General features: G+C 37.9%; 1 protein-coding gene across 6 annotated transcripts in view; it reads left to right on the top strand.

Annotated features, from left to right (window-relative positions):
* Positions 1-25,960, top strand: part of BEGAIN (brain enriched guanylate kinase associated) — a 138,640-nt gene that overhangs the window by 89,069 nt on the left and 23,611 nt on the right. The window lies entirely within an intron of this gene.

Here is a 25,960-nt window from a genome sequence, read left to right as displayed (position 1 = left end):
ACCACACAACTGTTTTGATCTTCAAAAGATCTTCAGGCCAAGGTCTTGTGCACAGCCTGCCCTTCCTTCTCTCCCAGACCACTGTGATTAGTCATTCCTTGCTCTCTTCCCTGCCTGGCCCTATACCCAGCAAGTCCCTAGCAAGCACAGTGTACACACCAGACAGATGTCCAGGCAGAGACCTAACATATCGCTGTAAGGAAGCCAGGATAAGCCAACATCTTGCAAGGTCTCATAGATAACATTTCCATGGATGGGCTGCTTAGAGTGAAGGGAAATATTTATTTTTCTTTGAAAATAAGTAGGGACTCTGGCAACATACTCAAGAGACATCATCCTTTACAAAGAAATCAGAGACAAATTTCTGAAAATGACTTTGTTCTTATCTCCATTAAAATAGATGACAATGAATGAAGTATTGATGCATTTTTAACTGGCTGGAAACAGGGCAAAGTTACAGCTGAGTTAGAGCTGATATTTGTTTATACATAAGCACAAAATACATTTGATCTCATGGTGGTTTTTTCTCCATTTTTCCTTTGTTACATTCTTTTCCCTTTTATCTAAATCACTTCAGGATTTTATCTTCATCTTCCGCCTAATATTTACTACATACATGCTACAAAACAGAAATAACTTTCAGGCATTCTGAATGGTAAAAGATATTCAAAAAATATATATAAAAGGAAGTACTCCAGAAAACCCTTGCTTTTTCAGCAAGTATTTCAGATCAAAGCAAAGAATTTTTAAACTGATGTTTCAGCATCCTCTTAAAACATAAAGCAAAGATTTCAGAGCATATCTCAGAAAGAAGGAAGACTGCATCCATGGAGCCCTGTACCTTTTTTTATCCCACTAATTTGACAGTCATTGAAGGAAGCTTCAGAGACTTGAAGAAGATCAACCAGGCTTTGTACACCACTTAAATCCAGACTGATTTGCCTTCTGAAACACTGAAACTGGAGACACGAATCAAAACCAAACAAACAAACAAAAAAATCAGATAGACATTCTATTAAAAAAAAAAAAATGAGGAAAATAGTGACAAATTGGGAAAAAAAAGTACTAAATCATCTGATTTTCAGAACATCTCAAAACATTCAATACTTCAAAGAAAGCAGAATTAAATAACAGCTGGTCTGCTTAGTCAACAGTTCATGGTGGACTGTGCTCTTGGACACCTTTCCCTCCCTTCCCTCTTTAGGACGAACAGCTGTGTTTAATTTTTGGTCTAATTTATTCAGTTTGCCATTATAAAATCAAAAGCCTTTGATTTCTCTACCTTTATCCAAATATATAAGCTGTGTTTACCTTCTCCCTCTCTCTCCTTCCATTTTTTCCTGTTCTGATATATATGTGCATATGTGCACACATACATACACACTCTAATTCTTACACAAATTCTGACCATTTAATGTGTCCAAAAGTATCAGGGGGAGAAATTATGTGCTCTCCCTTCCTGTAGTGACCTGGGCTGCCTCCAGAAGAACCTTTCTCCCTGCCTTTGCAGGCTACCCATATCTCTCCTTCTTCCACTGAGATGTCCCAGCTCATCACAACTAATCTGGGACTTCACTCTGACCTCCTTCTTCTATTGATGTTTGAGTATCCTGAATGTCGAAGTCTTCTGAAAGGATGTAAAAAACAATCATTAATTCATTAGCAGCCACAGGAAAGAAGCTGAAGTAGCAGTTATTTTTCTTCTAGGCTCTGCTTCCTTTTGAGTGCTAACCTATAAAATATTTAAAACTGTTTGAAAGTCCTGATCACAGAAAATGACATCCAATTGAAACCTCTGTTACATCAGAACTCCAAATGAAAATATAAACCAGAGTGTCTGTGATGGCTAAGGAGTGAAACCTGAAATCAGTAGAGAGTTCTGTGTATTAAAGTGGTCAAAATTAAGTACATGACACTGTCACAGCAGATGCAGCACAGAGCTAAGATCCTGCTGTTATTACTTAGATAAATTTCTGTTCCTCCCATTGCCACGGTCTTCAAGTGAAGAAGATTTGTTTGCTCCTTTAAGCACTGGTGAATCAAGGGAATACGCAAACTGTCTTCTTAAATAATTAAGCCTTATAAGTATTTTTTTTTTTTTTTTCCATTAAGCTGTAGGAAAGTATTAAGCAGAGTCCTGAATTTTTTTACTATGAGTCTATCCTGGGGCTGTTGAATCAAAGAATGTATTTTTATATCTAATTCCTGTTACCAACATACAGCAGGGGTAGTCACCACCAGAATCCAGCAGCGGTCGAATGCTGTTTCGAAGGTCCGAAGCAAAAGCAGCAGGGGGAGAGCAGCAGCAGTGTGGCTGGCCTTGGGCAGCAAGCAGGTAGCAGGAAGAAGTTGCAGAGCCAATCTGGGAGGAAGCAGCAGGACTCAGGTAGCAGGCCCAGGAGAGTCCGTCAGCATGCAGGAATTCCGTAGTGAGGAATCTGATGGCAGACACCTTTGTTCTTCTTCAGCATGCAGGTAGAGCGCACAGCAAATTCAGGAGGGAGAGAGGCAGGTCATGAGGCTTCTCATGTCCAAAACCTCTTCTTCTTCATGAGGAATCTGTTGCCAGAAAACCTAGCTTCATGGATGTAGGTCCCCTTTTTATCCTTCTTCTTCTGCCATTGTGACATCCCTGGGCGCTTGGGTAAGAGTCATGTACAGCACCTCCTGAGATGACCATCTTCCTCGAGATAAGCCCACACAAAAGACTGCTTCTTGGCCATTAATCTGTGGCTTCTCTCTCTCTCTCTCTCTCTCATTGCCCCTGGCCTTGTCCATCTGTGTCCTTCAGACAAAGAATTTCTCAACCCTTGCCCAGGACTTGTTCATCTGTGCCCCAGCAAGCTTTGAGACAATGATGTAAAAGAATAATCTCTTACACATGCAAAATCCTTTAAGAAGGCAGAATTTAAGCTCCTGTTTCATCTCAAAATCATGCCATTTGTATCTCTTATAGATATACACAGATAGCATTGGAGATGGATAGGGAAGGTGGCAGTCCTGTGGGAAGGGGCAGAGCCCTCTGGTGACCTGGGAGCTAGCTGATAAATCAGTGTATGTGCTTTGTAAACCATCACACCCAGTACTTCTTGGTATGCCAATCCATCTGTCAGAATACTGCCGTCAAACCAAAACATTAACATTTTGCTTCAAAGAATATCAGCGGGTTCTACCCCAGTCTGTTGGGTTAGGTAGATGTTTTAAAGGAAAAAAAAAATTGGTTATTTCTCTCTCTGTGCTGGTTCAGGATCTCTCAGCATTGTAGGAAATACTGAGTGCTGTCAGTCATCAGGAACACAATCAGACCCATATGATTAGCTGCTCGACACAATCTCCACAGCCTCAGCCACCAGGACATCAGTCCCTCCCCATGCAAAGCCAATATTTTCCCTCTGTACACATTGCTTCTGTATTTTATCATCTATCAAGATGAAAACTGTTGCAACGCATGCAATGATGCCTGATTTTTAATTTACATTAAGGCAGGCTGGGAAGTGTGAATCAGCCATAGAGTTAGAAGAAATTATTATATAAACTATCAGTACAGAGGGATTTGTGTTAAGGACTATCAGGTCTGAAACGCTGTATTATCTGAGCACTGCACTGATTTTTATCTGGCTTCTTCCTCTAACTATGATTTAGAGATATAAAGTAGAGCACAAAGTATTTGCTGTACAAGTAATTATTTATCCAACTCTTGAATACCTAGGGATTTCCAGTCTGTTGGACACAATATACCCAAGCATCTCCAGCTGTAGAAATCCAAAGAGGAATTAAATAAGAGCTGAGCAATTTTCAGATGTGCTCAGAAGATTTGTGTTACGGGATTGTCATTTTAAAGGAAACATATTTCTGGATTTCCAGACAACAAAGGTAGAGAATATGGAATGGTGTGAAGATTTTGATGAACAAATCCAGTCAGGCATTAAAATCACCTGACTACCAACGTGAGCTCAGCCTCAGAATTTAAGATCACCACTAGCCGGCATATGAGAGTCCCATGAAAGCTATTGGTTACCTTCCAAAATGGTTCAAATCAAAACTGAAAGACGAAAACTAGAGATGACCTAAATATACTTAAAATAATTTGCATCCCAAAGACAAAAAAAAGTTTAGAGTCAGCTCAACCTGGCAGGCTCATTTGCTCACATTCAGTGAAGACAGCTGTGAATTTCAAGATAAATTTATATTAGTTGGTACTCTGAGGCAGAACCCAGAGAAACTATGCCTCCTGGATTAAAGCAACTGCAAAACATTTCTAAGGAAGGGGATGACCATGCATGGCACAGAAACATATAATTATAAAAATAGTGGTTAAAAATGCATTTCTAAGAGGCTTTTCGGTATCATATTTTTATGCTTACAGGCATTTTATATTAAAGATCTTTTCCACATCTGACTGATTCTTTTCACACTAATTTCCAAGATAAAAAATGTATTGCCAAAGAGGATATAAGACTAACCTTTTCAAATCCCACAGTTTAACTTCTGTAGCACCTATACAGGCTCAGATTAAGTAGATACATCAGATTTGTAGCCCTGCATAAGTGTAAGAGGGCACAAAACTGCCTCACAAAAGCACAGCAGTGCTTTCTTCTTCAGTCCTTTCTTCCCTCTCTTCTCTCTCTGAATGGAGATTCACTTCCTATGAAGCAGTCCAGCCTCATCCTAGTTAGTGTAGATTTTTCCAGAGCCAGAGTTATTCCTCTGCTTTGTCTTTCCCTCTCGGAAGGGCTTCTTCCACAAGTACCAGCAACTTTCGGAAGGCATACAGTGACAAAGAACACTCCTCATCTCCAGTGTCTTCTCTGTTGAATGATGCAGAGCTCCACAGCTCTTTGCATCTCATCTGTATACTCAATTATACGCCAGTTCATTATAATATGCCAGTTCAACACAAGGAAAAGGAAAGAGAACAAATAAGCCTGAAAATGTTTTGCCTGCCAGGCACTCCACATCTCAAAGTCTTTCACGAGAGCAGTAATGAATGCAGAAGACAAAGCACAGAAGAGTGAAAAGTCTTGGCCAAAGTCATCAGCAAGGAAAATTATTCAGCAAAGAGCTAATTTCCAAAAAACTCTCGAATCTTCTCTATGCAAATCCAATGTCTACAAGAAAAATCAAAACATGTCTTCGGTTCTCCTCAACCTAATTTCCGATACCAGTGACTTATATCCAAATAGAACTTAAAAAGAAATTAGCAAAGACACAGTTTGGCAGAGTATTGTTTTTTAAAAAACAAAACCAAACAACGACAACAACAAAAACAAATTCAGATACATACTTAAGAAAAGTATTGGCCCATTTAGACCAGATCCACATAGGAGGTTTCTGTCATCTGCTGTCATAATCTAGTTTATTTCTAAATAAAGTAAATTACCTTTTGGTAATAGTACAGGAGCAACAGAATTCAAGAACCTGTCATGTTGAATGTACTGGAGGGAATGTTGCATTAACTCAGATAAGAAGATAATGAAATTTTTCAAGAGAAAATGAAAAGAAGAAGGGAGGGAACCTGATTTATACATTGCCTTGTTGTCTTGTTCTATTTGGATCCCTCACGCTCACAGAACAGTGCTTTGAGCATGTAGAATCATCAGCACTATGGGATCTTCTATAAATTTTGTTATCACGCATGGCTCTGCCTCCAGCAGAGTCCTCTTTGCTCAGTAGAGATGTAAGCTTTGTTTTTCTACAGAAAAACACATCATCTTTCAAGCTACTTTCACTAACACAGCATTGTAAGGTACTACTACATTTGCCTCATCATGCCATCTCTCGTCCCTCCAACTGTAATTTATCTAGCATTTTGTTATCCAGCAGGACTCAGTCCTAGCAAGACTTGCCACTGATATGAAATGTGGGAGACACACAGAGAGACTATAAGCACATTTTGTCAGCTCCATCTGAATTGCTAGCAGAAAGAGCCCAGAATAGTCAGCTTAGAAAGGATCAGACCATAAACAGATGGGTACATTTTTTCAAGCATAACTGCCTTGCTGGGGAAGATAACAGCAAGACCTCACCCCCCTCTTCCAACAAGTTGCCCACATTATCAGCAGGATCAGGCAATGAGCTGATTGTGTTTGATTATAACCAGCTGACCCTGAGCATCACTGATTCCCTAAAGAACTGCTGCTCCATCAGCAGATCTAACAGCTATGAACAGAAAAGGACCCTTTTACCACAGATATTATCTAGTGTCTGGAGCAAGATCCTGACCAAATGAATAAGATGCAGTGGGATGTCAGGGCTACAGAGTACAGATGTGATGCTCTTAACTTCAGCCCCTTGTGCAGAGACTCTTACTTTGCAGAGTAATTGTAAAACAGGAGAAACTGAGCAGCCAGCCCACTGGTGCGTGACTGGGGAAGCAATCAGCAAGTGCAGCATAGATCCATATTTTAGTATATCTAAGCAGAACCCAAGTAGAGAATGATGGGATCCTTACCCAGACAAGGTTTGCTTACATTCATTTAATTTAGATAAACAAAGTATCCTTGTTTATAATGGCTTTTCTGTTCATATTTCCATTCCAAATGACCTGTATAAGAAACAAATGTCTTTACCATGAGCTCAAGTTAGACATAGGACATGCATTGAAGTGAAAGTCTCGGGACCGAATACATGATGACCTCTAGCTGGAGGTGTAGATACAAGCAGTTCCTGTGTGGTATAGGTCAATCATATTTCCAAGAGGGAGCAAGTCTATACAGCCATTAATGATAACTGGTATGAACTAGTGTATCCTGCTCAGAATGGCTATATTACTACTGACTTCAGTCAAGACATGCTTACCCCATGAAGAAATTTTCCAGACTAACGCTAGACTTTTTTATAGCTGGAAGATAAATACTCATCTTGCGTATTTCCTACAAATAACTTGCCATGAAAATGTCTTTCCTTCAGATGCAGCACTTGACAGCATTACTCTAGCCATATTTATTTCTGTGATACATTATTAATTATACACTAGTGATAGTTGAGTTATGCTCTTTCATGGAATTACGTTTCAAGACTGTGACATGGGGTAGCCAAGGAAACCAATCTTTGTAAGACCTTCCCTAGAACAAAGTTGAATGTAATATTAAGAGCAAATCTTTCTTCAAGTGAAACATCATACATCATGAGATCTAGAACCTCAGACTACTATAGCCCTACAAAATTGTCTTTGATAACAATATTCTCTTTAGAAATCAGATTCTGCCTCAGGTCATTTTTTAATCAGCATTCAGTGATGTTCATTAAAAAACATAAATTCTATAATTGAACTCTAATGGAGATCAGTAATTTAGACTTTTAAGATTGCATTATTTATCAAAGAAAAAAAAGATGCTACTTCATTTCATAACACTATTTTGCAGAATAAACTATTTAAATTGTTATGGACACAGAAGATGCATTGGTAACACCTATCTAGTTCTTTTTTATTTATCATAAATAAAGAAACTGACAAACTTGAATGTCCCACTATAAATTCTAGTGCTGTATTTTTATTCTGCCAAAATGTCCAAAGCAATCAGAAAAAAATAAGCTCAAAGGCTAAATATCTGTATGCCTAAATTCTGCCCTCCTCCTTGGGCAACACTTCTCATAGAGAGGCAAAGTAGATTGTAAAAATTTCTCTTTCCTAACGAATTCCTTACTTGCTTTTTCTTTCCCTTGGCATGTATTCCTGATATCCCTTTCCAACTTAAAGATCTTTTCACCCCTTATTTAAGTCAGGATTTTTTTTCCTTTATGTCTTGAAATCCCCTTAGTCCTAGACTTGCATCCTGGGAACACATGACATAGTATACACAAGCACATCAAAGTTTCCAAATAAGTATTGCCTCATTATTCTTTTGTGCCAGCTCATAACTATGTCTTGGCTTTGTTTCCTATGTCTTCTGTCTGAGAGCCTTGTTTAATTCTGCATTATCAAACAGGTAAAAGCAAGTGAACATCCCTAAACAATGGGGCTCCCTCCTTCTCCATAAAGGCATTTGAGAGTCTAAAATAGCTTCGTGGCCACACATTGTGAAGTTTCACTATCTCCTGTATAAATCTGATGAATTTTCTTAAAACTATTTCTGTCCTAGCCATATTTTTCAGCCTTGCTGCCTCTGTATTCTTATTAATCATTGTAAGAGATATATATGGAAAAATACATCGTTTTATTTTGGGAAATGATTAATATTCCAAACATTCATGATGTGACTACAGATGTTTTCAATGGGCATAAATGAACTAAATTCATACTTTTGACTATTTTTCCCCAGTGCACCATACTGTAATCTGTCACGAGAAGAATTAGAAAAGACTTAATTATATGCTCTGTCTGGGCAAATACAATTCAATTAAAGAAGATATGATTTTCAAATCTAAAATACATTAGCATGCATCCATCAGTCAGATGTTTGAACTTTAAATTAACAAATAGTTCTTTTACAGTTACCCAACTACTAGAAAGAGGATCAGAATTAAAACCTCTAATAAAATTAGCCCAAGTCACTCAAAGCTTGATTTAAAGTAAAATTTACTGAATAGATTTTGTGCACCAGTTGTAGTAAGTTCAGTGAAATATGTAAGTCTTAGGGGATGTCAAAGTAACCAATTCCGTTCTGTCACAAAATGTGGTCTTTTGTGTTTCCATACATTGAGCAATACATTTTGTTGAGTTTGTGTAAAAAATAACTGGCACTTTCAAGTTTCTTGCAAAATTTCCTTCATATGTAAGTATTTTAGCAATCTTTTCCTTCAGATTTCTACTGAAAATACAAACAGTTATTAAAGACTATAGTGCATGCATATATTAAAACCTTTAATTTCTATGTAAGGTGCCAGGAAAACAGATTAAAGATCATCAGAGACATCTAAGCAATCAAGCAAAGATTGATTTTATTCCTTCTCCTAGAGAGTCACCAATGCCCAAGTCAAGATGCTGAGAGGCGTTTCAATGAGGTATATGGTGTTGTCTGATCTTTCAAAACATCCTACTAAGAAAATGTGGAGCTCAAAATGCGACCATGTCAACCTGCACTAAGATTGCCATGTCAAGCCTCCCCAGTACCTACTGTGCTCTGCTGAGAATTTTCATACTATTTACATTAATGTTTCTCAGTGTTCCAAGTTACAGCAATGCAGAAGCTCAGTAAATATAACATCAAGGGAAGAAAATTTATTTGAACAAGACTCATTTTCCTTCATAGTGACTCACAAAATTGGCTTGATATGCTGCAGTGTGACTTTGATAAACCCTCACTGTATGGTCTTGCCCAACTTTCCATTGCTCAGCTTCCAGGAATTTGTCTTCTGGGTAAATAACCAGAGTTGAAAAATAAAGAGTGACATATTCCACAAGGAAGAGGAATTATAGGCCAAAGCCTTTTTGGAAAATAGTGCTGATGGAGCATGGATCTGTCTGATTCTTCAGATGTACATTCAGACAATATACAAGTTCTCTTCTTTACACTGATGCAACACAATTTTAAAGGCCCAGGAATCAGAATGAGGCAGTTTACTATCAATTTCTTCACAGAGACTAAAGCCAACTAGATTTTTGTTTTCAAGACTACCCAGTAGACAGCTGAAAGATATGAGCGATCCATGTAATTCCTGGTCAGATGTGTGTTGCTCCTACAAGTAAAGCAGGATGGAAAGCAGGATGACAGGGAAGATAGTTGAAAACTACGCACATGGCTGGACATAGGAGATCTGGTCTTCTAGTAGTACTGATCTATTTCTTATTAGGAAGACAAGCTGCCTGGTTTAGCTGTACTCTGCCAAAGCAAATAGGAAGGTACCATATATGGAAGTGGACAGTTATATTAGCCGGGCATCAATTTAAATAACAACAAAACAATAAAAGAATTGAAAGGTAGAAATATTCACATTCGTTATTAAAATGAAGATGTCAAAGATAAAACTATTCTAGTTGTCAAGAGGTACGAAAAGATGCTCTGGATTTGCCCGTATGCCAGTGGTAGCAGTCCAGTGGTAACTCAGAAATTTGGGAGATTTCATGCAATGCACGTGCATTAGTATCAGACAGTATGACTGAAACTCACATAAAAGGTTCGTGTGACTAAAATACTTAAATAAGCTTGTTTAAGAGAGATCAAGTGGACTCCAGAGTCTGGTGCTGGCATGCTATACTGTGCCTAGCACCTCGAATATAATTAGACTTGAAAATAAATAGATTATAGAAATAATTTTTTAATTATTCATATGAGGTAAAGGCAGAACACATCTATGTCTGTGTGCCTACAGACTACCACATTGCAAGAGAGAAGGAGATGAGCAGCATCTCTAAACATTGCTATTGGTAGCACACAAGAAAAAGTAATGCTGTCATCTTTAGCTTTAACAACCTATGCCGACAGTCATTTACAGTCAGTATAGAGCTCTTTGGAACACATTGAAAAAATTTATAATGAAAATCTCCCAGTTATGAAAACATGATTTCTACATTAAACATAATTCTCCCTTTGCTTTTATTATGATTAATAGAAAGAATTATCTTTGAACTGAAGTGAATTGGTGCTTAAAAGTAAGAGATCAAATCTATTGCATTTGATATTTCTATTCAAAATAAAATCCAAACCAATGGTGTATGTATTCAATGCAAAAAGAAAAGGAAAAAAAAAAAGAGTGAATCTCACAAAACTGATAATTATTTTGAGCCAAACCAACTGACTGAAAATATTTTAAACATTTGCTAATCATCATTCATGTTATTTTGCTAAAAAAACAGATCTAAGTCTCAGAAATGAAAGAAAATAAAGTTATGATTAAAAGCCTTGAAGAAAAAATTGCTTTGTAAAAAGGAAATTGTACAAGCAGCAAGTGCCCTAAAGAACTGATAGCAGTCAATACCAATTACAAGTCCTGGAATACAGGGAATAGATAAACAAAGCAAAAAGATACAGAAAAAGACTTTTTAACTTCTTACACATACTGATGCATCTGAAGTCCATGTAACTAGAAGAAATACCAAAATGGGTTTGGTATTTTATCTGCTAGGCATGTAAAGTGTGCTTTGGCTTTAGTACAGTTATGAAGGAAAAGACAGTGATTTCTGTGTGTTTGTTTGTTCAGGAGAACACACGATACAATAAAGTACTATGTATTTTCTAAGTAACGAAGGACAATATTAAACACCCATACTTGAAAATGGATAGTTTTAACTCGACAGCTTTTCACAAACATATTTTCATATTACGAGACAACCATAGCAAATAAGATTTTGAGGTTTTAAAATGTATTACTAAGAAATCTGAGAACCACCAAGAATCACCAGATTGGAAGAAAACATATGTCATTGCATATTAAAAATAATAATAGTAATTAAATGGAGGTCTTCAGAATACCTTTTCTCCTAGGAATCATAGAATCACTCATGTTGGAAAAGACTTCAAAGATCATTCTTGTGGGGCATATTCTCTAAGCCCTTCACAAGCCTTATTGCCCTTCTTTGGACCTGCTCCAGCACCTCAATTTCCTTTCTGTACTGAGGTGCTCAAAACTGAACACAGTACTCGAGGTGAGGCCTCACCAATGCCAAGTACAGGGGCAGGATTACTTCTCTAGTCCTGCTTGCCGCTCCATTCCTGATTCAAGCCAGGATGCCATTGGCCTTCCTGGACACCTGGGCACACTGCTGGCTCATATTCAGCTGACTGTCCACCAGTACACCAAGGTCCCTTTCCATCAAGCAGCATTCCAGCCACTCCTCCCCAAGCCTGTAGGGTTGCCTGGAGTTGTTGTGACCAAAATGCAAGACCCGACACTTGGCCCTACTGAAACTCATACAGTTTACTTGACCCATCGATCCAGTCTATCCAGGTCCCTCTGTAGTGCCTTTCTCCCCTCCGGCAGATCAACACTTCATCCCAACTTGGTGTCATCTGCAAATTTGCTGAGGGTGCACTCAATCCCCTCATCAAGATTGTTAATAGAGATGTTAGTGAAAACCTCACTGTTAACTTACTGGATTTTCAAAAAAACTTAATACAGAGACAAACATGAGACAAAAGGTGTGCTTCACATGAACTATCTTTCTAAAAAACATGTACAGAATGTCATCTTAAAATGAACATCTAAGAACCAGGGCATAAATGCTTTTCAGACAATATTTATTCCACTGACTGGAGACTAGACAAGTAACTTCATCCACTGACTTACTCTTAGATGGTGAGAGGAAGTTACGTGAGATGAAAAGCAAGCTCCTGTGTCTGTGGTAATACTCTGTCTCTCAAAGCTATCAATCCTTTCTTGTTCATCCTGGTTATCTGTGTTTCTCCTTTTGTGTCTAAAAGAATAATACATTTAAGCTGATCCATTCTTAAGAAGAAAAAAGACTGAAGACTTTGAAAATTTAAATACAGCAGAAAAATCCTTTCCACAGTTGTTCTGCCATAAAAATTGATTTTCTTGAAAACAATGTATTGAACTGGGGAAAATATCAGAACAACTGTTAAAAACAAGTCAATAATCATGACTTAAGCATACAGAACCAATGTTAATAACAGGTAGCATGTTGGGGCAAGAGGATATGGTCCTGTATCACTGACTGTGCAGATAACATCCATAGCAGATTACAAAATCTCAGATTTCGCTCTTTTCTGGTTTTGCTTTTTCATTTCAACAGCAGTTTTTAAAACAAAATAGTTCCTTTTACCCAGGCCTAAGGGCCATAAAAGCTTTAATTCATTATAAAAGAGAGACCAGATTTAGCATGAACAAAGGCTTTGCACAACCTGAAGAGCATCCCTGTAACACGGGGGTTGTAAACAAAAAATCTGATGCTCTAAGGGCTTATATTATCCTCTCCTAAGGTCTCCGTTGTTGGAACAAGTCCCAGAGGAAGGTCATCTCTACAGAGCTTCTTTTACAAATTTTCTAAACTGCTCTACTTGCTCCCATTTTTTGCTTGCAAACCTCCTCCTTCTGCCAAATTCACTAATGCCTGCTCAGCATAGGGTTCACCAATGCTGCTCAGTGGTTTTTTTCTGGAGTCCCAAACAGCGTGATGTGGTTGCAGCATGTCCACACATCTTTTCCCTTCCTACTCAGACTACATCTCTCCTCCTTTTACATCAACAACAGATGCCAAAAGTATTTCTGCAGAGATTTCCAGTACTTCAGGGTAGGAAGTTCTTGCTCATTAAGTCAAAATTTGCTAACATGATTAGGAGAGACCAACCAAGATTCTTAAGTCTGTCCTCTAAACAGATTGACTTCCTTAAAACTTTCTGTTTGTACCCTTACATTATTAACCTATTATCAAGCAATTATTCACCTGTACAGTGATAAAGTTCAGGTTTAAAACTATTATTGTATTCTTCATAGTTTAAATGAAATAGTTATTTTTAAGCATAACCTTGCATCCATAAAATTGAATAGCTAAACTCTTAGGCACAACCGTGTTATAACTTTTGTCTTTATAGTAAAATGGGACCCTGGAGATTAACCTGTTTCTGCTAGAATGAAATACAATCAAACACCTGCACTAAGTGAAAGGTGCTGGGTGAAGGGAAAAAGCTTTTTCTTGCTATTCTCTGCTTTGTGTTTAGTAACTGTGTAGCTGACTTGTGCACAGATGTGCTGTGGCAGCCAAAATGATTTATTGCTGTAACAGACAGGTTAACTGACTATTTTATAGAAAACAGTAATATTGAAAATATACAGATTAGTGAGTTTGGCAACTTTGGTAGAGGCTGAATCAATCATTCTTATTACTGTTGAACTCCATATTTTGTCTCCTGAATCCCTGGGTACATTACAAAGAATTAAAATTCAGCAGGATGAGTATTTAAGTATGAACTAGGTTAAAACAGAGGGAGGTCTTAAATCAAAATCTTGTCAGCAGGGCGTTATTGTATAGAAGAGAGTTTTTAAACTCAGAGTAAAAGCTCTTAACCTAAAAAAATTTTTACAAGCAATTAAGGATAACCAAAAGCTTACATCACTAGATACTGAGACATAATTTATTACAGCATACATTATGTAGGAAATTATGAAATATATTACAATGTGTGCCAGAAATTTTAGAGAAACATAATTTTTCACAGGAAAATGTCCTGAAAAGCCCCTATAAACAAAGAGACTGGAGACAATTCTTAGACATGGCACTTGAAGGACCTTTGGAGGCAAAATTTCATATATAATCTAACTGGTGTTTCAGTTAAGCATAATTGTTAAAGATAATAGTAAATCCCTGAAGATAAGGGTAGGAATCATTTTTAGCACCCAAACAAGGCAAAGAGCAGAAAGTCTAGGAGCATACCTGTTAAAATATCACAAGCATCTTTCAACCCTACCTTGTCTGGTCTGTCCATTGACAGCAGAATTGCCTTTCTTCTTTATGCTTAGTTACCTTATAGTTATCTCTAAATGTATTTATTGCAGGAAGACAGATAGTCTGACTTTTCAGAAATATAAATATCCCTTATTATATCACAGTAGGAGAATATACTAGTGGAAAGAAGAATTTATATACAAAACTGGCTGGATAAGACCCATTACTAAATAAAATCTCTGAAAATAGAAACACAAATCAAACCTTACTCTTTTGAGGTAGGAAAAAACCTTGAAAACACTTTGAAACTTGGCGGAGCCCTCCTCATTAAGTTCAACATATGATAACACACTACCAGTTAATCAGCAGATACTGCCATCCATTCTCATTAGACTAAATCTGCTCCCTGGGAGATATCCCAATAAACTGGTGATCCCAATTAAGCTCTTTCCAATTAATTTGCACTTCATGGGGGTTTTAACATTATTTCACCTAAACTCAGTCTGAGACTTCTGTGTGTGTGACTTCAGCAGCACTTTCCCTATAAATAAGGGCTACAGAATTCATTCCAGAAAAGAGATTTGTCTTCAGGAGATGCTAGTTTTCTAAACATTTCTTGATATTTCACAGTGTGGATATTAAACATCAAAGTTCTTAACTGAATCAGAATAATCACAGCCTCACTCAACAGTTCCCATGAGTAGCTTTCCTACTGCCAACAGACTCATTCCTCTCAGTCTTTTTCCACCATTCCCAGTGTCCATCAAACTCTTTTCACAGAGCAGACCTCTCCAGCTGGAAGTCACTTCAGCTTTATGCTAAAAAAAAATATATCATTTGCTCAATAGTCTTCAGAGCAAAATATTCAGGAAAGAGAGTGCTGTACTTAAACTTCTTATAATGTATTACATACAATACCTTTGTCCTTTTCTCAGGCATAATAGCAATTACTCATAAGTGACTAGCAGCAATCATCTAGTTCTAGAGTTGAAAATCAGGTAGATGCCTGTCTTACCATGGTGAAAAATGATGAGTATCCAAGATGGAAAAGGACAGTTCCTTTCATTTTCCATTCCTCCAACTCTCAAGTTTCTCTCTCTCTTCAAAATTAGCTGATGAATTTAATGTGTATTTTATGATTTTTTAAAAAACACATGTATTTGTCAAATGAGAGAGTATGCACCCAGGCAGCTACAAGATGAATTTTTCACAATAAATGAGAAACGTTAAATTTGCACTACTAAAAAGGAGATAATTTAAAAATGCTTATCGAAAAGCCAAAACAAAGAAGAAGTAAATCTTTAATTTCAGTTGTCATGCTAACGTGAGCATGTACCTGGGAAAATACATGAACTCAAGTACAGAGCAACTAGTGGACTACCAACAAGCCCAATGACTTAGAACAGAAGCTACTATCTTTCATTCCTCTACAGCAGTATCTCGTCAAGCAATTATTGAAAGATTCAAGAGTTAATCATGGCCTGAAGTAGAACCAGCTGCCACTGAGCCAGCCTAACTAATGTTCTGTATTTTGAATATGCTTGGATCCCAGTAACTTCAGTTAATGAGTTAACTGAGTACAAGTTGTTCTCAGAAGTATTTATTTTATTGTACTATCATGTACACACACCAAGACAGACATTTCTAAGTACCCCTACACATCCAAGAAGAACAAGTGAATTTGCAGATCAGAATGGCATTCAATTCAGTGAAGATTGGCAAAAATTACAACAGGAGCGTGTCTTAGATACTCATGGCATATATTCCAGGCATATGATGTACCTTTTTCCCATGAAAATGAAAGATGAAATGGCCATACAGGGTGATAGATTTGGAATAGAATTCATTTGGACATATTTGTAATGGACAGATTTGGAAGGATAGACCAAAAAAAAAAAAAAGTAATTAAAAAAAATCATTGTATGAAATAAAAGCAAGCAGAATTAAAGTTAAAACTGACTTAACGTGAAAGCGACAACATTCTGTACAAGGAACAGAAGGAACCTATATATATATCTATGCTACTGAAATAAGAAGGGAAATGAAAATGGATGCAAACTGAATCATTGCAACTGCTATTTTCATAGGTTTTTATCATCAATCCTGGAAATTAGCTCTATCAACTTCAAAATCAGTGAATCTGAAGACTTGCAGAGTAGCTGAGGTTCAAAGTTTGTTCACTTAGGAGGGGGACAAAAACATAAGAAAGAGAAGAAGACATGAAGCACAAACATTTTCACTATGTCCTGCAGAAGATGTGGCACAGTACTCACTACTTCTCTCAAGTAACTATAATGTCCCTGCTACCACATGTAATACCAGGATCAGAAAGCATTACTCACCAGAACACTCCACCGTTTGCTTTCTCATCCTGGCCCTTATTTCCTGGTCCCTTAAGTAGAACTTGGCTTTCACCTCCCAGAAAGTCCGGAAAGGAAGGCCCAAGATCCTTGTGTGGATCCTTCCTGGAAAACTTCCTGGCTGTTTCTACTCCTTCATCTACAGTATTTTCGAATCCTAATGCTCTTTGCCAAATCATCCCTTAATCAGAGACAGCCTACACCCCATTTCTGACTCTCAAACAGCTTCAGAATGTCAATAACCCCTTTCAGTTTGCTCCTCCAGCACTTCTCTTTGCTAGGAATTCATACTACTGCTGGAACATTTAAATTGACCTACCTCAGTGACACACTTTGGCAAGTTTTGTCACCCAGACATGGGACTGGCCTTCAATTCCCAGAAGGAAAAAGTGAATAAAAAAGACAGATTTTGATAGTGGCTTTTCTCTCTTATTTCTGAAGAAATGTTTGGTTTTATTTTGTTTTTTGTTTTTAATGGTGTTCTTTCCTCTTCCCTGTGTAGCATTCAGTCAGCCTAGGAAAAGATAGCACAAGAAAAAAAAAAAGGCAGAGGTAATATGCACAAGAGAATAAAATTGATGGGAGTTGTAGCAGATGGGGGCAAAGTCTGATGACTGACAAGGGGTGGTGATAAAATAATAAGATTTCCAGGTGGTAAAGAAAGAAAAAGAAAGAAAAAGGTGGAAAGAAAAGGCAAGAGAAGGAAAGAGAGAAAGGGAAGACGGAAAAAAAAAAGGAAAAAAAAATAAGGCTTACTTTGACAGGAGATACAAGGAAATGTGCATATATTACATATATTCTTCAGACAATAAATTAATTTTGTCTTAGTTCAAGATGAATTAAATCAATTATTTTAAAGATGAGATAATTTTAGCTGACATTATCTTCAAACCCTGAAATCTATGATTCAGTCAGTTTTTCATATCCTTCATCCAAAAATAAAATACACATTGCTCAAATATTTGCTTACACTTGAAGCTTTTCTTAACAAATGGGCTGAAATTGCTCTTCTGTTGTAGTCTATCAGAGAATAGAAGCATCAGTTGAACAGTCTTGTGATTTTTCTGCCCTTAAAGCAAGAGCTTGCTGCAGAAAATATTGTAGAATTTCTGCCTGAAATTATCCCCTCAGGCCACCACTAATATAAACCTAAATAGATAAATCACTCACTCTGTCCTTTGGTATTTCAGGATTCACCACAAGAGAAAGTAATAAGCAGTTATTGTGAATTTCACCAACATGAATATAAGGGAGTTTTTTTAGAAAATCTTTACAACACGGTTTTAACTGCTTAATTTTAACTTGGCAGTAGAGAAACCAAAAGAAAGGAGATTCTACTATAGAAGAAAATAGAATTATAAAAAATATTAAATGATGGGAAAAACAATCTCAGTAGTACACTGATTTCCATGGGGGTTCACACTTCATTAGATGAGCAGATAATTAGCAGGTTACTGCTGATGTTTTTCAAAGGTCTTTGATTCCAAACACTTCACACTGCTGCATTTATCTATTGTTTGTGGAACTGCGCAGATCAGAATTTAGTTTTTTTTACAATGCTCCTGAGTAGTACTATAAATCTTCGAATGACCTTGGAGACTCTACAGCTTGTCCACTCACTACTTAAGTAGCTCATCAAGGACTGAGAAGATGCTTAGTTATTTTGGTATCAGATAGATATGTCTTTAGGACTGATGATTTCTGCTGTGTAACTGAAGTACTAGAATACTCTGTGAGATATGCACCACACAAAATCCTCATGTATAACTTAAGCTCCACAATGATGATTAAAGTGGCTTTAGAAGTCAAGAGCAAATAGAGCTTTCTGCAGGATATTTGCATCTGTGCGCACATTGCTCTAATTGCTTAGGCTTATTTACTTTCCCTTTCATAGCTAGAATCCAGAGATAAGCTTTCCCTGCAAATCAGTTTGAATAAAGCAGTCAGCACGAATAAGAGAAGGAAGTGAGCCTATAGATGTGTTAATTTTCTTTAGCAGACATGAACGGTCCATTACTAAAGCCAATTATTCTTACTTCTTCTCCAACCAAACAATAAGTAAAACATGAAAACTAAAGCCTTCAAGTTGGCCATGACCATGCTTGATAAGAAAGGGATGATAAGAAAGCAGATGATGGATCCAGGACCAGTGTCATAGCCTTTGTTTTCCAAGATGTTGTTTACAGCTAAAGAAAAAGCTTCACCTAAACAAATAAATAATAAAAAAAAAAAAAGAAGAAACACTTGCTTTGTAGGGTAAGAATTGAATTATATGTCTAAGCAAACCAGCAAACTTGAGATACAAATCTTCATACTCATTATTTCCAAGTGCCTGCACCCAGAAATAGGTTATGTAGAAGTCAAGATATATCCCTGCTAGTGCTTACAGGTGACCAGAATAAAGGCATTTAATGTGCTTTTGTTAAAACCTTGATGGACCATAAACATAATTTTCATGTAGAAGAGGCGCAGAGGAGTTGAGGTGTTAAACTTGAATTATGTTATAACAGACAAAACTGATTACAAATTCATATTTTACCATTACTGAGAAGTATTAAAAGGTGAGAAAGGAAAAGTAAGTACAAATGGCCCATTTGTGAATGACAAAAAATGTCCTCAGGCATGTGTATGTTTAAAAATGACCTGTAAAAAGCAGAGGACCAATGTGATGAGAGCATTCATTGATATCAGTGAGCTGCTCAGGAACATGGGGCTGAGGATATTGTAACAGTCCACCAAAGGATTTTAAAGCAGAGTGACCAATAGCATTTTAGAATCCAGCTCTACACTCACCAAGAAATTCAGAACTGATTATCACCTCTCAGTCTTCTGAGTTATAACAGATACTCCAAAGAAAACGCCAGCTTAAAACTATTTTGTATATTATAAAGGATAACGAACAAAATAGGACTGTTATGTCATAATACAAGCCAATGCTGCATCCGTAAGCTCGCTATTGTAAGCGTCTTAGGTTTCTTCATCTCAAAAATGATATAGGAGAGACAGAAATAAGTACAGCAAATGGAAATGATGATGAGAATAAATGTGGAGTACCTCTCATGTAAAGTGCAAACACACAGATAGGACTCTTCATTTAGTAGAGGAAATGGCAGAGAGAAGGATCACAGGAAAGATATCTCAAAAGCTATGGGCAGCAACTCTCATTATTGGTCTCAGTTTGGAAAGCATAAGCTGACACAAGCTATAGGTCAGAGGAGCGAATCATGAAAACGAAATAAATCTGAGAGAGGAACAGCTTTCATTCATTCATGGTTTTATGCCTTACCAGGATTTTTTTATATCCATCTCTCAGCTGTTTTTCCTGCTCCATCCTTTTCTAACTCATTAGTAAACTGTTACCAAAATTATAACCACAGTGGCTCAGCACTCAGCAGCTATTCCCAGTAATTTGCAGGGGGAAATACAAAAGTAAAGATTGTTCAGAGTTAGTCTATGATTTAGGAAAGTCCAGGACAGAGGCTAAGAACGCTCTCTCCAGGAATTGATAATTATAGTATAGTAGAAAGGGAGAAGGGAAGCCTTTAAGGCTTCTATGAGACTGGTAGAAAGTTTTTGTTCTAACTCTCAGTGCAAAATTACCTAGTCTGATTTTTGAAGACTAAAACTATAATAGTGGATTATTTTTCTTCCCTGATAAATTTTTAAGGACAAACTTCATCTTTTAATTTTGAAAAGAATGGAAAAGTTTTTGTGCTGTAACCATAAACTCAGTGAACTCTCTGTGTCAGAAATGGCACCGAAATGTCTCAGGGATTTGTCTTTTGGGTCCTCATCTTAACGACTTCTCTGCACCATCTGTTCTGAATGAACAACAGTTCCCAGGAGGTACAGCAGTGATTCGGAGTAAAACTACACTATAGAACATGTCAGCAATCCAGGGATCCCGTTTTATAAATCAGAAGCATACACAAGCTACCCACACTGCCTCTCTCTGGGGGTAACACGAAATTACATTTTTGGGTACAAATAAGGATTTAACTTCTCTCCCACATCCTTCATTTTTAGAATCATAGAATCATGGAATGCTTTGAGCTGGAAGGAACCTTAAAGACTATCCAGTTCAAACCCCTCTAACCATGGGTAGATACACATTCCACTGGACCAGGTTGCTCTAAACCCTATACAACCTGGTCTTCAGCACTTCCATAACTTCTCTGGGCAGCCTGATCCTGTGTTTCTCCACCCTCATAGAAAGGCGTTTCTTCTTTATGTCTGATCTAAATCTCCACTCTTTCAGTCTAAAACCATTGTCTAAATGGCTTGCCCGTCCTGCTATACTTTTATTTAAAAACTTTGGTTGCAAAGATTAGGTGAAAAACAGTGGCAGGCTTAAGAAGAATTAGGAGTGTATCTAGCAAGACTTTTTTAGATCTGAAGCCAGGTTTTGATGAAGCTTTGATCCTATCACAATTTGGTGTTTATATGCAACATGAAGTCATAAAAGTCAACAGATTTGAATGTAGACGTACTTAGGAGCTCAACATGCCAAAGAAAATATTTTTATTTAAGTTATTACTCTTCTCCCAGCCATTAGATTTTAAATATTGCAATTGTTGTTTCCAAACACCTTCCTTTCACTTTGCTTTATTAGTTAGTATTAAGGTGCTAAGTAGTAAATAGAACCAAGTCCACTGGGGATTGTCACACTCTGCAGTTCAGAGCAGAAGTAGATGAAATGTTCTTTAATAGTGGCATAAGTCCTTGTAAGAGTAATAAAAGCTGCCACTTCCTTTATGAGGCAACCTAAATGCCATTAAAATGATGAATGAACTAGTTCCATTTTATTTGTTCAGCCTTTCCCAGTACTATTCCCACAACTCTATTTAAATCGCTAGCTTGTATTCTACACAAGTTCCCATGTGCTTGAAATGCACAGATGTCTGCAAAAGAACTGAAGGTCTTTCAGAATGGCCATAAATGCTAATTATTTTCTTTTCCAGTGCGCAAACAGTTAAAGAATTGAAGTAGAGCTGAAATATATAGCCAAGATTAATCCCCAAGTTCTAAGGCATCTCTTAAGAGAATTTTCCAGGTAGTTTAAGAGGTCATCTTGCTTTGCAGTGCAGTGTTGCTGGTTATCTCTGAGAAGCTGAATCTCACACCGATCTGTCCCTCTAGACCATAATACAGAACAATAATGTTCAGATCAAAAGCATTGTGATTAAATAACCTAATTAAGAGGTACGTGGAACTGGTGTTGCAGTAGATTGTTTTCCTCCTATGAGGATGTAAGAAATTCTCCTAATTTACCTTCTTTTCAAAATTAAGGGTAAACATTTGCTTCTGTGACATGTTTATGACCTATTAATTAGGTCCTGCAAGGCTAGTTAATATCTCAGGCCTCCTTTAGTACTGTTCAAGCAGCTAAAATTACCTTCAGCCAAATATCCCAAGGCATAAATAAAAGAAATCAAACACCTCTCACTGAAGTTTGGGAGGGTGATTAAATACAGATCTCCAAGGTGCTAACTTTAACATCAGTGGAAAGGAGAAGGGAAAGGAGAGGGGAGAAAAAAAGAGATAGGAGAGAGAGAATAGATATAATACAACAATTAAACTTTCAGCCGAATATGCTGCCAACAAAAATCCTTAACCTGTGGCCTATTCTAAAACAGTACTTGAAACCCAGCAGTCAGAATGGGCTGTATGTCACCAGGACACCAGACCTTCCACCACCACCAATCCTACAAGAGGATTTTTAGCTCAAGACTTGAGTTTTAAAGATTCTCTCCTCAGTCTCTGGTGTATTAGGACAGATGCATATGCCTAGTGTATGGGTTTAACTAGGTAAGAAACGGTAGGAAAAAGTAGAAAATAGTCATTAGCTGTGGATGACACTGTAAATCTAATAAGTGAATCTGCATTTTCTAAGTTCACAGAAACAGAATCACAGAATGGCCCGGCTTGGAAGGGACCTCAAGGATCATGAATCTCCAACCCCCTGGCACAGGCAGGGCCACCAATCTCCCCATTTAATACTAGACCAGGCTGCCCAAAGCCCCATCCAACCTGGCCTTGAACACCTCCAGGGACAGGGCATCCACAACTTCTCTGGGCAGCCTGTTCCAGCACCTCACCACTCTCATAGTAAAGAACTTCCCCCTGACATCCAACCCAAATCTTCCCTCCCTCAACTTAAAATCATTATTCCTTATCCTGCTTTTATCTACCCCCTCCTGTTTATAGGTTCCCTTTTGGTACTGAAAGGCTGCAATTAGGTCACCCTGCAGCCTTCTTTTCTCCAGGCTGAACAAGCCCAGCTCCCTCAGCCTGCCTTTGTAGTGGAGGTGCTCCAGTCCCCTGATCAATTTTGTGGCTCTACTCTAGACCCTCTCCAACAGCTCCCTGTCTTTCTTGTACTGAGGGATCCAGACCTGGATACAGTACTCCAGACAGAATCACTAACCACCACCCTCTATCTGTGGCCTTTCAACCAATTTCTTATCCATCAGGTGGTCCACCCATCAAATCCACATCCCTCCAATTTGGAGATAAGGATGTGGTGGAGGACCATGTCAAAGGCCTTGCTCAAGTCCAGGTAAATGACATTGGTCGCCTTCCCTTTGTCCACCAATGCTGTCACTCCATCAAGTTCTGCTACACACCTTGTAATTTCATTTCAAGCATGTGGTTTAATGGTCAGAGAATAGACTATATAAATTCTTTCTATGATCAGTGATCACTTGTTTTAGAACAGTTCTAGCAATCATGCTACTGTGATGTGAATTGGGAAGCATGGGGGAGAATGGAGGCTCCCAAGTCATAGAAACAAGATGTAATGCATCCCTTTGGCCAGACACATCTCACCTAACCAAGCAAACCGATGTAGGAACATAATATTTCTGTTCTTTTGTAGTCAGCATGGAAAGATGGGCACTTCCAGCATCAGTAAAAAACATGAGGCAGTGTCCTGGAGAGAGTAGCTATGTTACACCATCCAAATAAACAGCAAGGGCCCTGTGCTTTGACACTCTGCTCAGATATGTACATGCCCATGGGCAGCACAAACCTATATTACCCTCAGGCTAATGACAAAAATCTGTTATGAGTTAGAGATCACCCAGTGGATGTTGCAGAAAGGGAGAAAATTCTGGGTTGATTAGTTAATGATTGCTGGAAAAGCCATTTGGGTTGAGATGTCTCTCATGAGGCATTTTTATAGAGCAAGGCCATGATGAGGCCATCTGGAACACAATATGTGGTTCTGGGTACCCAGATGCAAGGAAGATTAATTCAGTCTGTAATAGTACAACAATAATCAAGGAAATTAAGAATTTATCTTCCAAAATGAGATTAAAAGTTGTTGGCTTACTTAGCCTGAGAGAGGTTAAGGTTGTGGGGATTCTGATTGCTTTCTATAAACTCACCATGATATAACAGCAGAGGCTAAAAGCTATCTAAACTAGAAGACAGTACTGCTGCAATGACAAATAGCTAGCCATTAATGAATTTATCCTAAATATTAGACAAAGCTTGCATACCTCCAGAGGTCTAGATCCAACTTTTATTAGGGGCAACTCCCGTGCTCATTTATGTTTATGCTGGAGCATGCCCAGTTTTCCATTAGGATTTGTAGGTCTGCTGCCTGAAGTAGCAAGGAATGGGGCTCATTAACTCACAGGGTCCATTCTTGATCAATGCACCTTTGGTCTCAGGAACTTCTCTTTGTGAGCTGAGCCTTTGCTCAGCATTGTGTATTCAGTGCATTGTTCCAGGTTTTCAAAGCTCTTCATGTCTTGCAGAGGGAAAAGCCAAATTTTCAGAAGTGGCCTACAGCCACAGGGCTGTTGTCTCCTTGGATACACTCTCCTATGTGTGCTCACTCTTCAGTAGACTAAGATTTTTTCTTTTTTTTCCTCACCACATAGCCAGGCTCAGTCTGGCTAAGGTAGAAGAAACACAGGCTGGTTGCTCACAAAAAGAAGGGCAGGTGGTGGAAAGCAAAGCAATGGCAAAAGCTAAGAGAGCATATTAGGAGTTATCAACATATTCAGTTTTGATACAGAATCATTATATCTGGATAAAGGCAAAAAATATATATACAAAAATATCAGAGCATAAAACAAAGCATGAAAGGTAATTTCTCCTTTTCTGAATATCACCACATAACTACATTTTTAGGTTAATATCAGCATCTCCATGATAGTATTCCAGTCCAAGGCAGCTGTCCCCACCCATCAACCAAGTTTCAAATTGTCCCTCTGCCTTTTTTCATTCACTTTCAGTATTGTTCATAGTAGGTGAATATACATAACAACATATGAGAAATCTGCCAAATATTCCACCAGCAGAAGTGATCTGAGAATTGGTCTTTGGTAACAGTCTTCTTTAAGAATGAATCCAAAGAGATGGTGAAGAATGTAGCAGCACAATTCCAAACGTGCTCTGTAACAAAACCAGGCAATCTCCTACAAGAATGTAGGATTTAGTGCAGGTATATTTAAGGCATTGAGGACTACAGTGATCCCTCTGATGTTGGGATCCCTTCAATTTTATTTTTTTTTTTCAATATGTGGTCCTGCTCTGTGAGTAAGTCTTCTAGGTGCTACTGCAGCACTAGGGAATGCAGTAACACCTCAGTGATACATTTCTAATAATTCAGTGAGCAATCACATTTGCAATGCTTTTATCTGCCTAGCACCATATGCACCTATATTTTGCCTTCCACTTTTACTACCATTAGTGACATTGTTTTTAATTTTTCCCGAAGAGCAATATACATTTCACTTATCCCAATCTCAGTAGGCACTGTATGGGTAGGCGCTGCATTGAGTAGCTCCCCAAAATTCTCAGATCATTTCTTTTTTAGATTTTATTACTAAAATCGATACATTGCACTCAACCTGAGGGAACTAGGCTTTGCTTTTTCTAGTCAAGAGTGCCAAAAATGTGCTAAGTGCAGAGTCCTGCACAGGGCTAATATACAGAGTAACTTAGAGTATCTTTAAGGCCTGATAGTACTGCTGCATGTAGTTAAGTGGCTGAAAAAAAAAAAGAAAAAAAAAAATTCTGTTCAAATTCAGTTTTAAATTCTGACTTTTATCCAGCAATTCATCCCAGCAGTCGGGAGGCGGCAGCCACTGCAATCCCTATAGAAACAACTAATCTTTTTTTTGCCCCTTTCAGGAGAATTGGACAGTGATTTTAGAAGTGGAAGTTAACATCACTGTTACAGAAAATTTTGGGCTGGTTGGATTTTACTGTCCAGCACAAACATACACAGACTTAACTTTTTAGTTTGGAATTTCCTGCTTATCTTCACAAGAGGTGTGATAGTACAATGGTTCTCTCGTCTTCT

The sequence above is a fragment of the Meleagris gallopavo genome, chromosome 5 (assembly GCF_905368555.1).
Source record: "Meleagris gallopavo chromosome 5, MGAL_WU_HG_1.1, whole genome shotgun sequence".
In the NCBI taxonomy this organism is placed as follows: domain Eukaryota; kingdom Metazoa; phylum Chordata; class Aves; order Galliformes; family Phasianidae; genus Meleagris; species Meleagris gallopavo.
The sequence above is the reverse complement of the archived record's forward strand: the minus strand, read 5'-3'. Positions and strand labels throughout refer to the sequence as shown.